We start from the raw sequence: 13,648 nt of genomic DNA, 5'->3' as shown, positions 1-13,648 counted from the left end.
ATAAACTGCCTCCCTGGGATGCCTGGGTGACTCAATCAGTTAAGCAGCTGACTTTGGCTCAGGTCACGATCTCACGGTTCATGGGTTCAAGCCCCGCATCGGGCTCTGTGCTGACAGCTCAGAACCTGGAGCCTGCTTGGGATTCTGTGTCTCCCTCTCTCTCTGTCCCTCCTTTGCTCGCACTCTGTCTCTCTCTCTCACAAATATTTTTTAAAAATAATAAATAAATTGCCGTCCAAAACCTAAAACAAGGAAAGAGAAAAGAAAAGAAAGAAAAGAAAAGAAAAGAAAAGAAAAGAAAAGAAAAGAAAAGAAAATTTTGAACCCAAATAGTGACAACAATAAGAAGCTGGTCTGTCTGGTAATATTCTATTCCACAGGTTATTATCCAATTATTAAAACGTTTTGAAGACCATGCACACAGAAAACTTGATAACAATACCAATAGTGAATTTACTTCTTGTAAGGTCCTACTCTAAGCACTTTATGTACATTAATTCATTCAACAATAGTACCGGAAAATATTAATGGCATCAAGTAGTGGCTCCTGAGGCTATTTGAGTCAGAAAGCATTGAGAATTTTATGAAAGCGATGGATCCTGATATTTTCACACACACACACACACACACACACACACACACACACACGCACATACAACATTTTGCACACAACTTCCAAGGGTTCACAGGTCCCAGGGTAAAAAAATCCATCCAGTGCGTTCAGTGTTTACAACAATGTAAGAAATAGGCATATGAGACAATCTAGCCAGATGTAACAGTTTTTCCAGGGAGGCTGGATCTATGTATTTGGTGGAGGTTAAAATACAGCGAGGGTAGTCAGGAAGGACCTGGGAAGAACCTTTGTATAAATCACCAACCTGGGGTGAGGGGATGGACCACAAGAACGTTGACGGCACACAAACCTGAGACCAAACGCAAGCTCTGACAGCTACTAGCTTCGTCACACACAGCCCTGGGCAAAGTCACTCTTCCTTCGTTCCCTCATGTAGAAAAGGTATGGTCTTCACAAGACAGCTAAAGTACACACAAAAGGTGCTCTATAAATGATAATCCTTTCCCTATTTAGTAGTTTTCATGTAAACATCACCTGTGCCAAAGCCATCTTAAAAGTAGACATTTTCCCTAAACCTCGATGTGTATGAACCTGTCAAACAAACTGCAAAGCAAAGTTGACTTGTCCTCCTGATTTACCAACCTACCTTCCTCCCCTACCCTGCAAGCAGACACACAGCGACATCCGAGGTTAGGTTTCCCTATTACAAATGTCACCAGTGTGACGGCTGGTGCATCACTGAAAAATGTAATATAAAACATGCTGTGGGGGAAAGACATCATAGATACAGAGAATATTTACTTGGTATATATCACCCAGAATCAGTGGGAACCCCCTGCTCCTAGATGACAGAAAGCACCGAGCTTCATCTGACGATAGTCACATTACTGGGTTCTTTAGCCAATAAGAGATCTCACAACTACTCAAATCTGCAGCAACTTGGCTTGGAGAGGTCTGTTTTGTTTCTTATATACTGTCGTCAGGATTAGTAATGAGACTATTACACTGCATTCAAGTCAAGAATTTTCACTCACCCCTTCCCCCTCCCTCGACCAACCAGGGCAAAACACAAACTGCATCAGCTAAACACTCCATAGGAATGACAGCCTTTCCACCACCGCCGCCCCCGCCCCCCCCGAACAACTTCAGGAAAGACAAAATGGACCCTCATACTACATTCCTGAAGCACAATCACATGTGTGTACACAAACACGTAAACATGGCACGTTCTGGAGGCATCTCACATCAAAATGAGATCTTACCATCTATTGTACAGAAAAGTGGGATTTTGAACTTTAGAATAATTTTTTACAGTCAACCTTTAAGACTTAACATTCTAGGGGCATTTAGGTGGCTCAGTCGGTTAAGCATCTGACTGACTCTTGATCTTGGCTCAGGTCTTGATCTCAGGGTTGTGAGTTCAAGCCCCGTGCTAGGCATGGAGCCTCCTTAAAAGAAAAAAAAAAAAAAAAGACAACATTCTTCTGAGAACAAATTCCATTTTGGACTGCAAACTAACTTCTGTTCACAGTATAGAGTAAAACAACTTTACTGCATAAAGTTTTCTGGATCCCCACGTGGCCCCAGATCACATCCAAACTATGAAGGCCTTTTATCACGGCTCTCCCAATAATCATTTGGGTAACAACTTTCTGTAAGATTAGAGCAGAATTTTAGAGCTGGAAGAGACCTCTGAGATCATCTGATTAACTGCAGAATGGAGCTATATCTTAGGAGAGGATTCCAAGTTCTATAGGGTGAAAATGACACATGGGCAAAATTAATCTTGAAAAATATCTCCGGAAAGCCACCCACTAGAGACCAACAAACAAAATCTTCTCAGTAAGTTCAAAGCCAGTTTCCCCCCTCTACTGTTAGACCAAGTAATTCATTCTATAGTCACTGAGCACCCAAAACAAAGTTGGTGGGTTGTGTTCAGAAGTCATGATCAACTTGGGGCGCCTGGGTGCTGTCAGTTAAGCATCCGACTTCGGCTTGGGGTCATGATCTTGCGGTTCCTGAGTTCAAGCCCTGAGTCCCGCTCTGTGCAGACAGCTCAGAGCCTGAAGCCTGCTTCAATTTCTGTGACTCATTTTCTCTCTCTGTCCCTCCCGATTGTGCACGCCGTCTCTCTCAAAAATAAACAAACATTAAAAAAAATTTTTTTTAAAGAAGTCATGTTCAACTTAACACATCAACAGCAGGGGCACCTGGGTGGTTCAGTCAGTTAAGCATGATTACGGCTCAGGTCATGATCTCACAGTCATGAGACTGAGCCCCCACGTCAGGCTCTGCACTGACAGGAGGGAGCCCACCTGAGATTCTCTCTCCTCTATCTCTGTCCCTCCCTGGCTCATGTGCATGCACTCCCCCTCTCTCAAAATGCATAAATAAACATTTTTAAAAAATAAAAATAGGGGCACCTGGGTGGCTCGGTTTGCTGGGCGTCCGACTTTGGCTCAGGTCATGATCTCACGGTTCGTGGGTTGGAGCCCCACGTCGGACTTGCTGCTGTCAGCACAGCACCTGCTTCAGATCCTCTGTCCCCCTCTCTCTGTCCCTTTCTCTCTGTCTCTCTCTCAAAAATAAACATTAAAATAAACAAACAAATAAATAAATAAATAAAATAAAACCAAACATGAGAAGCATACTGAACACGGTCCTATTTTTACACTAGGAGAATCACATGGAAAGATTCAGGGTAATACCTATCTCTTGCCTCCTCCAGGGCACAAGCAGGGCTATGATGACCATATGTCCAGATTAGTCCTGGACAATTCCAGTTTACACCTGTCAACCTGGCACAATTTTTAATAGGCTCTTGTTCACTCTCAAGAGTAGTTTGGGCCAGTCTACTCCCAGTAAACCTACCCCCACACCCTGCACAGTCAACTCTCGCAACGAATCTGAGCTGGTCCGTGACTCATGTTAACCGAGGAAGTGTGGCAGAAATGATAATGTGCCAGTTCCGGGCCTACACTTCCAGAGGACTAGCAGTTGCTGCTTCCTCCTTCGTGAAATGCTTGCTTTGGGGAGCCCTGAGCCACTATGTAAGAAATCTGACTATCCTACTCGAGACCTCTCCCACTGGAAAACTGACAGGCCCTGAGACCACACGGAGACAAAGGAGGCCCAGCTGGCCCAGCATCTCAGTGAGGCCAGCAGACGACACCAAGCCCACCGAGCAATCAAATGATGCCGTCCACGGAAGCCCAGCAGAACAACTATTCAACGAAGCAAGAATCACGAAATAATAGTTATTTCGAACCACGAAATATGAGTGGTTTCTTAACACTTTCCTGTGAAGGAGAAGGGGATTCCTGTAATTTCTCATGGAATACTCCAGAGGTGGATGGGACTGATTAATAATAACTTGAGCCAGAAAGGGCAAGATCCTTCACTATGGCAGTCACCACTACCCTTCTAATCTTATAGACGCAGTATTGCACCTCAGATCCAGAAACCTAGAATGAGGACTAAGCCTCAGAAGATCTGGGAAGGATAACGCCAAGAAATGCTTGAGGTGCTTTAGTTATTTTTGCACTGATCTTAGAAAGGATTCCTAACTTTGAAAAATTTTTTTAAATTTGTTTAATGTTTATTTATTTTTGTTTTTTTTAATTTTTTTTAATGTCTATTTATTCTTGACAGAGAGAGAGAGACAGAGCATGAGCAGGGGAGGCGCAGAAAGAGAGGGAGACACAGAATCCGAAGCAGGCTCCAGGCTCTGAGCTGTCAGCACAGAGCCCGATGCAGGGCTCGAACTCACAGACCACGAGATCATGACCTGAGCCGAAGTCGGACGCTCAACTGACTGAGCCACCCAGGCGCCCCAACGTTTATTTATTTTCGGGAGAGACGGACAGAGCATGAGTTGGGGAGGGGCAGAGAGAGAGGGAGACACAGAATCCAAAGCAGGTTCCAGGCTCCCAGCTGTCAGCACAGAGCCCGACGCGGGGCTCAAACCCACGAACCACGAGATCATGACCTGAGCCGAAGTCAGGAGCTCAACCAACTGAACCAACCAGGTGCCCCAAGGATTCCTAACTTTGAATGGGTGCTTTGTGCTGAGATTCGCTAAGCAGACACTTTGAATATTTAACACTATCATGGCGAAAGGGATTAAATAGTCTGCCCAACATTCCTAAGTTCCTGGGTGACACAAAATATCTAAGGAGGAGGAGGCATCTAATGCAGTGACACTCAAGAACACAGGACTAGATCAAGTTGGATTCTCCCACATCCGAGCTGAGACCTCAGGCAAGTTGTGCAAGCTTTCTAAATCTGCCTCAGTGTCTGCACAATGGGGATGATACCACTGTGCAGTAGGGCTGTTCTGAGAATTAAGTAAGAGGTTATTTGTAAAGCTCTCCGGCACGGAGCTGGTACACACACACACACACACACACACACACACACACACACACACACAACTAGAAGGAAGAGAGTCGAGAAGCCTGGCACGGTGCCTTCAGAATGACGTCAGCTCATCCACAGTTAGGCTATAAAAGGCGTATCTATAAAAGACCTATGCAAAGGCGTCTGTGAGCCAATAAAGGTGCTCGCTGCTGAGAGCTCAGGCTAAAAACCTCTACTTTGTAAACTTACTGGAAAGAGGTTCTGTCCGTGTTTTTTAAAAAAACAGGAAGTTGTTACCGAGAGACACACCTGTACCAGGCGCTCTTCTAGAAGCTGGGCCCCCACCTCACAGAGCTGACCTTCTGGTTGGAGGAGTCAGACAAATAAGAAGATAAGTAGGGAAGTACGTTAGACAATGCAAGAGGGAATGAGAAAACCATAAAGCAAGGAAGGAGGACAGGAAGCACCAGGGAAACAGCCGAAATGTTTAGATGGACTGGCCAGGAAAAGCCTCAGTGAGAGTGTGACAGTTCAGTGCGGACGGAAAGAAAGAAGAACATAAGCCATATGGATGAAGGGTAAGGGGAGGGGCAGAGAAGCAAGGAAAAAGCACTGGAGGCAGAAGAAAAGTGAGTGCAGAGATCCTACGGGCAGGAACACACCAGGCAACGGTCAAAAAAGAGAAGGGAGGCAGCGTGACTGGAGTGGAGAACAGAAAGGAGTAGTTGGGAGCTGAGGTCAGGGGCGATGGGGACTGGAACTCCTACAGATTAAACTGGCATCTTGTTCTAGATGTCTTGGGGGAGAGAGGGTTTTTTGATGGTTAACTTTACGTGTCAACTCAACCAGGCCACACGGTCCCAGATGTCGGTCAAACATTATTCTGGATGTGTCTGTGAGAGTATTTCTGGATGAGATTAACATCTGAATCGGTAAACTGAGTAAAGCAGACTGCCCTCCATAATGTGGGTGGTGCTCATCCAAACAGTTAAAGGCCTGAATTTAATAAAAAGGCTAAGAGGGAACTTCTCCAGCCTGACGGCTTGAGCTGGGACACGGGATGGGATCTCCTGGTTCTCTCTCAGGCTTTTGTACTCAGACTACAACTTAGACCATCTCTCCTAGCTTGCTGACTGGCAGATCTAAGAACTTCTCAGCCTCCACAGTCATGTGAGCCAACTCCTTATAACAAATGTCTTTTAATATATATATCCTACTAGTTCTGTTTCTCTGGAGAGCCCTAAACTAATCAGGTTTCAAACAGGAGTGAGGTACCTGGGACTCTTGGGGTAAACGGGGAAGACCGACAATTGGATCTTGCAACATGGAGGTCACCAGTGACATTATGAGCAATTCTGGAAGAGCAGTGGGGACAAAAACCTGAAAGAAACGTGTTCGAGAAGAGAACAGAAGAAAAGAATGGAAAACAGAGTATAGACAATTACCAAGAAAAACCTTTTTACACAAGTGAGATCTAACAGGCTGCTTATATGCTGTTGAGAATGACAGCCTGCAGAAGTTCACTTGCAACTGCTTCAATTTTCCCCCAGTTAAATAAAGGAAAAAGGGGGAAGGAAAAATGGAACATTTTAAATGAGACATTTGAATACTCTACAGAAGAGTAACTGGAGTAGGAAAACAATAGAACCTGCAACGGGCCTACGAGATTTTGGTGGTCATGATTTTAAAATGAGATTAGTCAGAATGGTCTCTCTAACCACATTCAGCTGAATTCGCACGGATTCAAGCAAAAGAAGAATCAGAAGCTGCATTAAGCAGGCCTTACGAGACGCACTTCAGGCACCCTCCCCCACACACACTCGGACTTGCCTGCTGTCCCACTTCCCAGCTGGAACAGCCCCACCAGGCCTGGCAGAAACCTGCAAGCTTCAGATGATCCCAAGCCTCAGCCCACTACCCACGTCTTCTTTCCTAACATCACCAACTGTCTCTACCTCCCCCAGGGCTTATAAAGGCTAAGCCCTGGTAGCCTTCCCCGTGTGCACTGTGACAGAAGCCACAGCAGCTCCGACACCTAATTCAGCAGCTTCCCCAGGGGCTGCCTGTAGAGGCCAAGTAACAAACCTGAAAGCAGAGAATAACGAAGTCCCTATGGGGCAGGGGCGCCTGGGTGGCTCAGTCGGCTGAGCATCCAATTTTGGCTCGGGTCATGATCTCGCAGTTTGTGGGTCTGAGCCCACATTCGGCTCGCTGCTGTCATCCCAGAGCCCATTTCGGATCCTCTGTCCCCCACTCCCTGCCCCTCCCCTGCTCGTACTTTCTCTCCCTCAAAAATAAACGTGAAAAAAAATTTTTTTAAGACCCTAATGGGGCAACTCTGACCATTAAGAGACAGGAGACGAGAAAGGGCCGTCAAACTTCTCAGCTTCCACCTCCACATACCTGCCTGCCGCCCGCCCCCACCCCCTGGGAGTGCTCTGAGAGGTGCCATGATTCCCTAGAGATTCCCAGGATGACCAAGCAACCAGCTAAGGTTCTCACGAAGCTGTGATGGCTTAGAAACATACCACTTTGTATTTGTTCTCCCTTCTTCTCTGCCTCATCCTCTCTTTTCCCTCCTCGCTCTAACTTCAAATAAAGCATCAGCACATACACTCTTGCCATCTTTTCCAGGGAATCCAGGCTAAGACACAGATCGTGGCTTAGACACGATTATTGATGAAACAAGAGGAAAACAAGAGAGTATGAGTAGAGAACATGCTGTAATGACTATGGAATTTATGGTCAACAAAGACAAGAGAGTGACCAGGGGAAATGCGGCAGGAACAATGAACTGAAAGTTAGGATGGGGTTGAAGACTGCGGGAAATGGGATGGTCGAAGGTGGGAGCTATAAAGTCTGGAAGCGGTAGTCAGAGTACTAAGTTTGAAATTGAAGTGACAAGAGTTTTTTCACATAATGGTGATCCAAGGGAATGGGTGGCCAAGGTAGGGTAGAGAACAGGATACATGGGAGAGAGGTCAAGGAACTAAGAAGCCATGTCACTATTGTTGAATAGTTGTCCTGCCATTCACCGTTGCTCTGGGATGGATTACCCTCAAGGGCAAAAAAAATCACAAAAGACTACAGACACCGTGCTTAGCGAGTGACAAAAGAAGGAGCTACTTCCGTTCTAGTAATAAACTAGGTAACTCAGACCCACCAAGGACAATCAGAGAAGCTCAACAAAATGTCAAGAACGTCTGCTTGAAGGAATCGGTGAACTAACAAGACAGAGCTGGAACACAGCAGAGACTGAGACTTAGGAAGGGAACTACAGCTACTGGGGTCACTTTTCCCCCCAGAGGCATTTGCCAACGCTAGAGGACAGCACTGAGAGGCTGAGATGCTGAACAATGCATCTGACAGGCTCTTGGTGTTAGGGTAATGGCTCTGACTTCAAGTACAGCCACTGGGGAGAGGGAGAGAGAGCAGCAGCCTGCGAACGGCCATTTCATTGAACTGGGACTCCGAGAGGCTGTACTCTGGAAGAAGAAAACTGAAGTAGCGGTGCCTGAGTGGCTCAGTCGGTTGGGCATCTGACTTCGGCTCAGGTCATGGTCTCACAGTCGGTGGGTTCGAGCCCCGCGTCGGGCTCTGTGCTGACAGCTCAGAGCCCGGAGCCGGTTTCAGATTCTGTGTCTCCCTCGCTCTTTGCCCCTCCCCGACTTGTGCTCTCTGTCTCTGTCTCTCTCAAAAATAGATAAACTTAAAAAAACAAAAACAAAAACAAGAAAAGAATAAAACTGAAGTAGACAGACCCTCAAAGGGACTGCAGGTCGGCCCTGAACAATTTCTACTGGGAGTAAGCTGATTCCACAGTGTGAGTATAAATAAAACCTCCCTAGAAGATACTTTCCTTAGGCCTCAGATTTTTTTATAACCAATTTTCCAAGTTGCAAGTTTGATATAAAATACACAATCAAAAGAGATCAGGCACGTGAGTAAATAATACAACATGAACACAAGACAGAAGAAATAGAAGACAAAAACATACCACAAGCATTCCAGATATTACTCACCAGATTTAAAAATAACTACAGTTGACTCTTGAACAGTGCAGGAGTGGGGAGCATACAGACCCTGAGGAGTCAAAAATCCGCATATAGATGGGGCGCCTGGGTGGCTCGGTTGAGCGGCCAACTCTCGATTTCGGCTCAGGTCATGATCTCGCAGTTGGTGGGATCGAACCCTGTGCTGGGCTTTGGGTGGACACCACAGAGCCTGCTTGAGATTCTCTCTCCCTCTCTCTCTGCCCCTCCCCCACTCACACACTCTTGCGCTCTCTCAAAATAACATTTTTAAAAATCTACGTATAACTTTTGACTCGCCAAAACCTAATAGCCTACTGTTGACCAGAGCCTTATTGATAACATAATTAACACATATTTTCCAGGTTACGTGTATTATATACTGTATTCTCACAACTGAAACTTGAGAAAAGATGTTATTAAGAAAGTCATAAGGAAAGGAAAATATATTTACTGTACTGTAAAAAATCCGCATAGAAGTGGGCCGCACAGTTCACACCCATGTTGTTGACGAGTCAACCATACACTTCCGATATTCCAGGACTTTAAAGACAAGATTTACAATTTTAGCAGAGAACTAGAAACTATAAAAAAAGAACCAAATGGAGGCTCTAAAACTAAAAAAAGGATATACAACTGAAACTAAGAACTCAATGGACGGATTTAAAAGAAGATAGACAGATAAAAGGAGAAAGACAAGTTAAAATAAAAGATCTCAAATGAAGCCCAGGAAATAAAAATTTGGAAAACACAGACTTAGAGGCTAGGAGACAGAGATGCAGAACACATACGAAACTGAAATTCCAGAAAGAAAGGAAAAAGAGCCTGGAACAGAAGCAATACACAAGAATGGCTGAGAACTGTCTAAAAGTAACAAGACAGTAAGCCACAGGTTCAAGAAGCTCTAAGAATCCTAAGTAGACTAAACTTTAAGAAACAAAGATAAACTTCATACCTAGGAATATCACAATAAAATAGCTAAAAGAAAGAGCAAACAATTAATACAGCCTGGGAAACAGGAAGGTTACAGTGATACTGACAGTTAACCTACTACTGAAAAGGACGGGAAACCCAAACACAAAGAGTCTTCTAAAGCGCTTTTATAAAAGGAAGAGAGCACAACCTAGAATTCTATACCCAATACAAATAACCTACAAGAATAACTTGAAATAAAAAGTTTCAGACAGACCCATCACTAGCAGACCTACACTGAAAGAAATATCCAAAGGTGCAAAAAAACAAAACAAAACAAAACAAGCCAGATAGAAACTCACCAGGTACACAAAGGAATGAAGAACGACAAAATGGTCAATGGTCAATATATGAATAAATCCAAATAAAATGACTGTGTAAGATAATAGTTTCTTACAGGAATCAACGTATGTAAGACTTAAAATATGAAACAACAAAGGCACAAAGGGAGCACAGGGGTAAGTGGAGTTAGGCATCCTATGGCTGTTGCGTTGCCCTTCAAGAAGGTAAAAGCACCCAGTTTACAACAGGATGATAAATCAAAGATATAAATTATAATCTCTAGGGGAGAGGATTCTGGGAAGATGGTAGAGGAGGAAGCCCCCCACAAATCTGTCTGCCGCCTCCCCCCCCTCCGCCCCAGGCAACTACAGTGGCAGAGGCTGTCTGATATAACTGTGCTGGATCTCTGGCGTCTACTGAAAGCTTGCAATGTCCAAGAGAAAAACTCATGCAGTAAACTGCAGTCAGTTCTGGTCAACCTCAGCTCTCCGGACAGTAGCAGCTACTCATCCCTGCCCCTGGCCATGGGGCAGGAAGCAGTGCACATATTCAGTTCCTGGCACAGCCTGTACACAGCATGTAGGAGCCAGGGTGTGCAGAAAGGACCGTGTCTTCCAAATACTGACAATCTGTGCTCTGACCACCAAATGCTGCTTCTGAAAACAGAGGTGCAGACAAGCAGCAGATCGTCACTGTTGTTGCACCACCCCCACACCACAACAAGCCCCTCATCCCTCTAGCGGAGTCACTCGCGGGGGACTTTAAGAAGCTTGTCCCTTATATACGCTCACACGCACACACACACACATTCTTCACTCTTCTCATTTTCACCTTCTGGGAGGCAGATATTGATGACTAGGCCATACAAAAGCAAATGCATAGGGGCACCTGGCTGGCTCAGTTGGTGGAGCATGTGACTCATGATCTTGGGGTTGTGAGTTCAAGCCCTACACTGTGTAGAGAGATTACTTTAAAAAAAAAAAAAAAAAAAAAAAAGCAAATGCATGCACTATACAGGGAAAATGAGAAAGTGACCACACATGCCCAGAGAAAGGCATAGTCTCAGAAAAGATCTGAGAAACCCTGGGGCACCTGTATGGCTTAACTAGTTGACTATCCAACTCTTGATATTGGCTCAGGTCACGATCTCACAGGTTCATGAGTTCAAGCCCCACATCATGCCTCACACTGATAGTGTGGAGCCCGTTCAGGATTCTCTTTCTCCACAAGCGCATGTGCTCTCTCACTCTCTCTCTCTCTCTCTCTCTCAAAATAAGTAAATAAACTTAAAAAAAAAAAAACAGATCAGATAAACCTTAAATTTAACCTCAGGATGATCCTTGACATAGAGACAGTCTACGGTAAGGGGGAAGAATGGAAGAATAGATGAATTAGTGAATACATAACAAAAACGGCAAACCTGGAGAAGGGGATGTTAACCACATTATTAGACTCACATGTTCACTTTCCAACAACAACATCACAAGGCATACAAGAAACAGAAAAGTATGGCCAATTCAAAGGGGGAAAATGTTTCAACAGAAACTATCCTTTAAAAGACCTGATGGCAAACCTACTAGACAAAGATTTAAAAACGGTCAAAGAACTAAAAAAAGATGTGGAGAAAGTCGAGAAAACAATGTATAAATAAAATGGAAAAATCAATTAAGAGATAGAAAACCTAAAAAGAAACCAAAAAAAAACTCGGGAGTTGAAAGTGCAATTAATAATTTACTAGAAGGACTCAAAGGCAGACATGAGTAGGCAAAAGAAAGAATCAGTGAACCTGAAAATAGGACAATAGAAATAATCAAGTCTGAGAAACAGAAAGAAAAGACTGAACAGAAAGAAAAGTGGACAGAGAGCATAAGGGACCTGTGGGACACCATCAAACAGACCAAATACAAGTTGTGGGCATCCCAGAAGAAAGGGGCAAAGAGAAGATCTGAAAAACTAACTGGCTAAAAACGTCCCAAATTTGATGAAAGACATGAATATAAACATCTAAGAAACTCAACAAACTCCACGGAAATAAATCAGAGACCTACACCAAGGCACATTATAATCAAACTTCCCAAAGTCAAGGACAAAGACAGAATCTTGAAGGCAGCAAGAGAAATAACTCATCACATATAAAAGATCCTCAGTAAGTTAATGAGCAGATTTCTCATCAGAAACTTCAGAGGCCGGGAGCAGGGGGGCTCAGTTGATTAAGCGTCCAACTTTGGCTCAGATCATGATCTTATGGTTCATGAGGTCAAGCCCCACATGGGGCTCTGTGCTGACAGCTCAGGGCCTGCAGCCTGCTTCAGATTCTGTATCTCCCTCTCTCTCTCTGCCCCTCCCTCCCTCCCTCCCTCTCTCTCTCTCTCTCTCTCTCTCTCTCTCAAAAAGAAATAAACATTAAAAGAACAAGAACAACATCAACTACTACTACTACTACTACTACTTCAGAGGCCAGAAAGCAGTGGACCAATAGAATCAAAGTGCTAAAAGTTTTCAATTAGCAATAATTGCACCTCGGACAAACCTCATTGGCTACAATACTGCCATTGCGCAAAGCTCAAAGTGCTAAAAGAAAAAGCTTTCAAGCAAGAATCCTATATCCTGCAAAACTGTCCTTCAAACAGCCTTAAAAAGGAAAGAAATTCTGACGTAAGCTACAACATGCATCAATCTTGATGGCGTTGTGCCAAATGAAATAAACTAGTCACAAAAACCAAACTCTGTATGACTCACTTACATAAGATACTTAGAGTACTCAAAATCATAGAGACAAAGTAGAATGCCTTCTACTTTTAATGGGAATAGAGTTTCAGTTTTATAAGATGAAAAGAGTTCTGGAAAAGGAAGATGATGATGAATAAATAGCCCATTATGACTATATTTCATACTTCTGAACTGTACACTTAACAATGGTTAGGGGCGCCTAGGTGGCTCAGTTGGTTAAGTGTCTGACTCTTGATTTCAGCTCAGGTCATGATCTCACAGTTGGTGGGATCAAACCCCATGTTGAGCTCTGAGATCACAGCACAGAACCTGCTTGGGATTCTCTCTCTCCCTCTCTCTCTGCCCTTCCCCCCACTCATGCACATACCCACTCTCCCTCTCTAAATAAATAAATACACTTCAAAAAAAATGTTAATAGTTAAATATGACAAATTTTATATTATGTCTATTTTACCACAACTTAAAAACTTGGAAAACTAGGGGCGCCTGGGTGGCTCAGTCGGTTAAGCACCCGACTTCAGCTCAGGTCATGATCTCGCGGTTCATGAGTTCGAGCCCCGCGTCGGGCTCTGTGCTGACAGCTCAGAGCCTGGAGTTGCTTTGGATTATGTGTCTCCCTCTCTCTGCCCCTCCTCTGCTTGCACTCTGTCTCTCTCTTTCAAAATAAACACAATAAATAAATAAATAAATAAATAAATAA

General features: G+C 44.2%; 1 protein-coding gene and 1 pseudogene across 22 annotated transcripts in view; both read right to left on the bottom strand.

The window, feature by feature from the left end:
* The window catches only part of RCOR1 (REST corepressor 1), a 130,409-nt gene that overhangs the window by 91,910 nt on the left and 24,851 nt on the right, over window positions 1–13,648 (bottom strand). The window lies entirely within an intron of this gene.
* LOC122239760 lies at window positions 12,633–12,782 on the bottom strand (annotated as a pseudogene).

This window comes from Panthera tigris, chromosome B3 (genome assembly GCF_018350195.1).
Source record: "Panthera tigris isolate Pti1 chromosome B3, P.tigris_Pti1_mat1.1, whole genome shotgun sequence".
Taxonomy (NCBI): domain Eukaryota; kingdom Metazoa; phylum Chordata; class Mammalia; order Carnivora; family Felidae; genus Panthera; species Panthera tigris.
The sequence above is the reverse complement of the archived record's forward strand: the minus strand, read 5'-3'. Positions and strand labels throughout refer to the sequence as shown.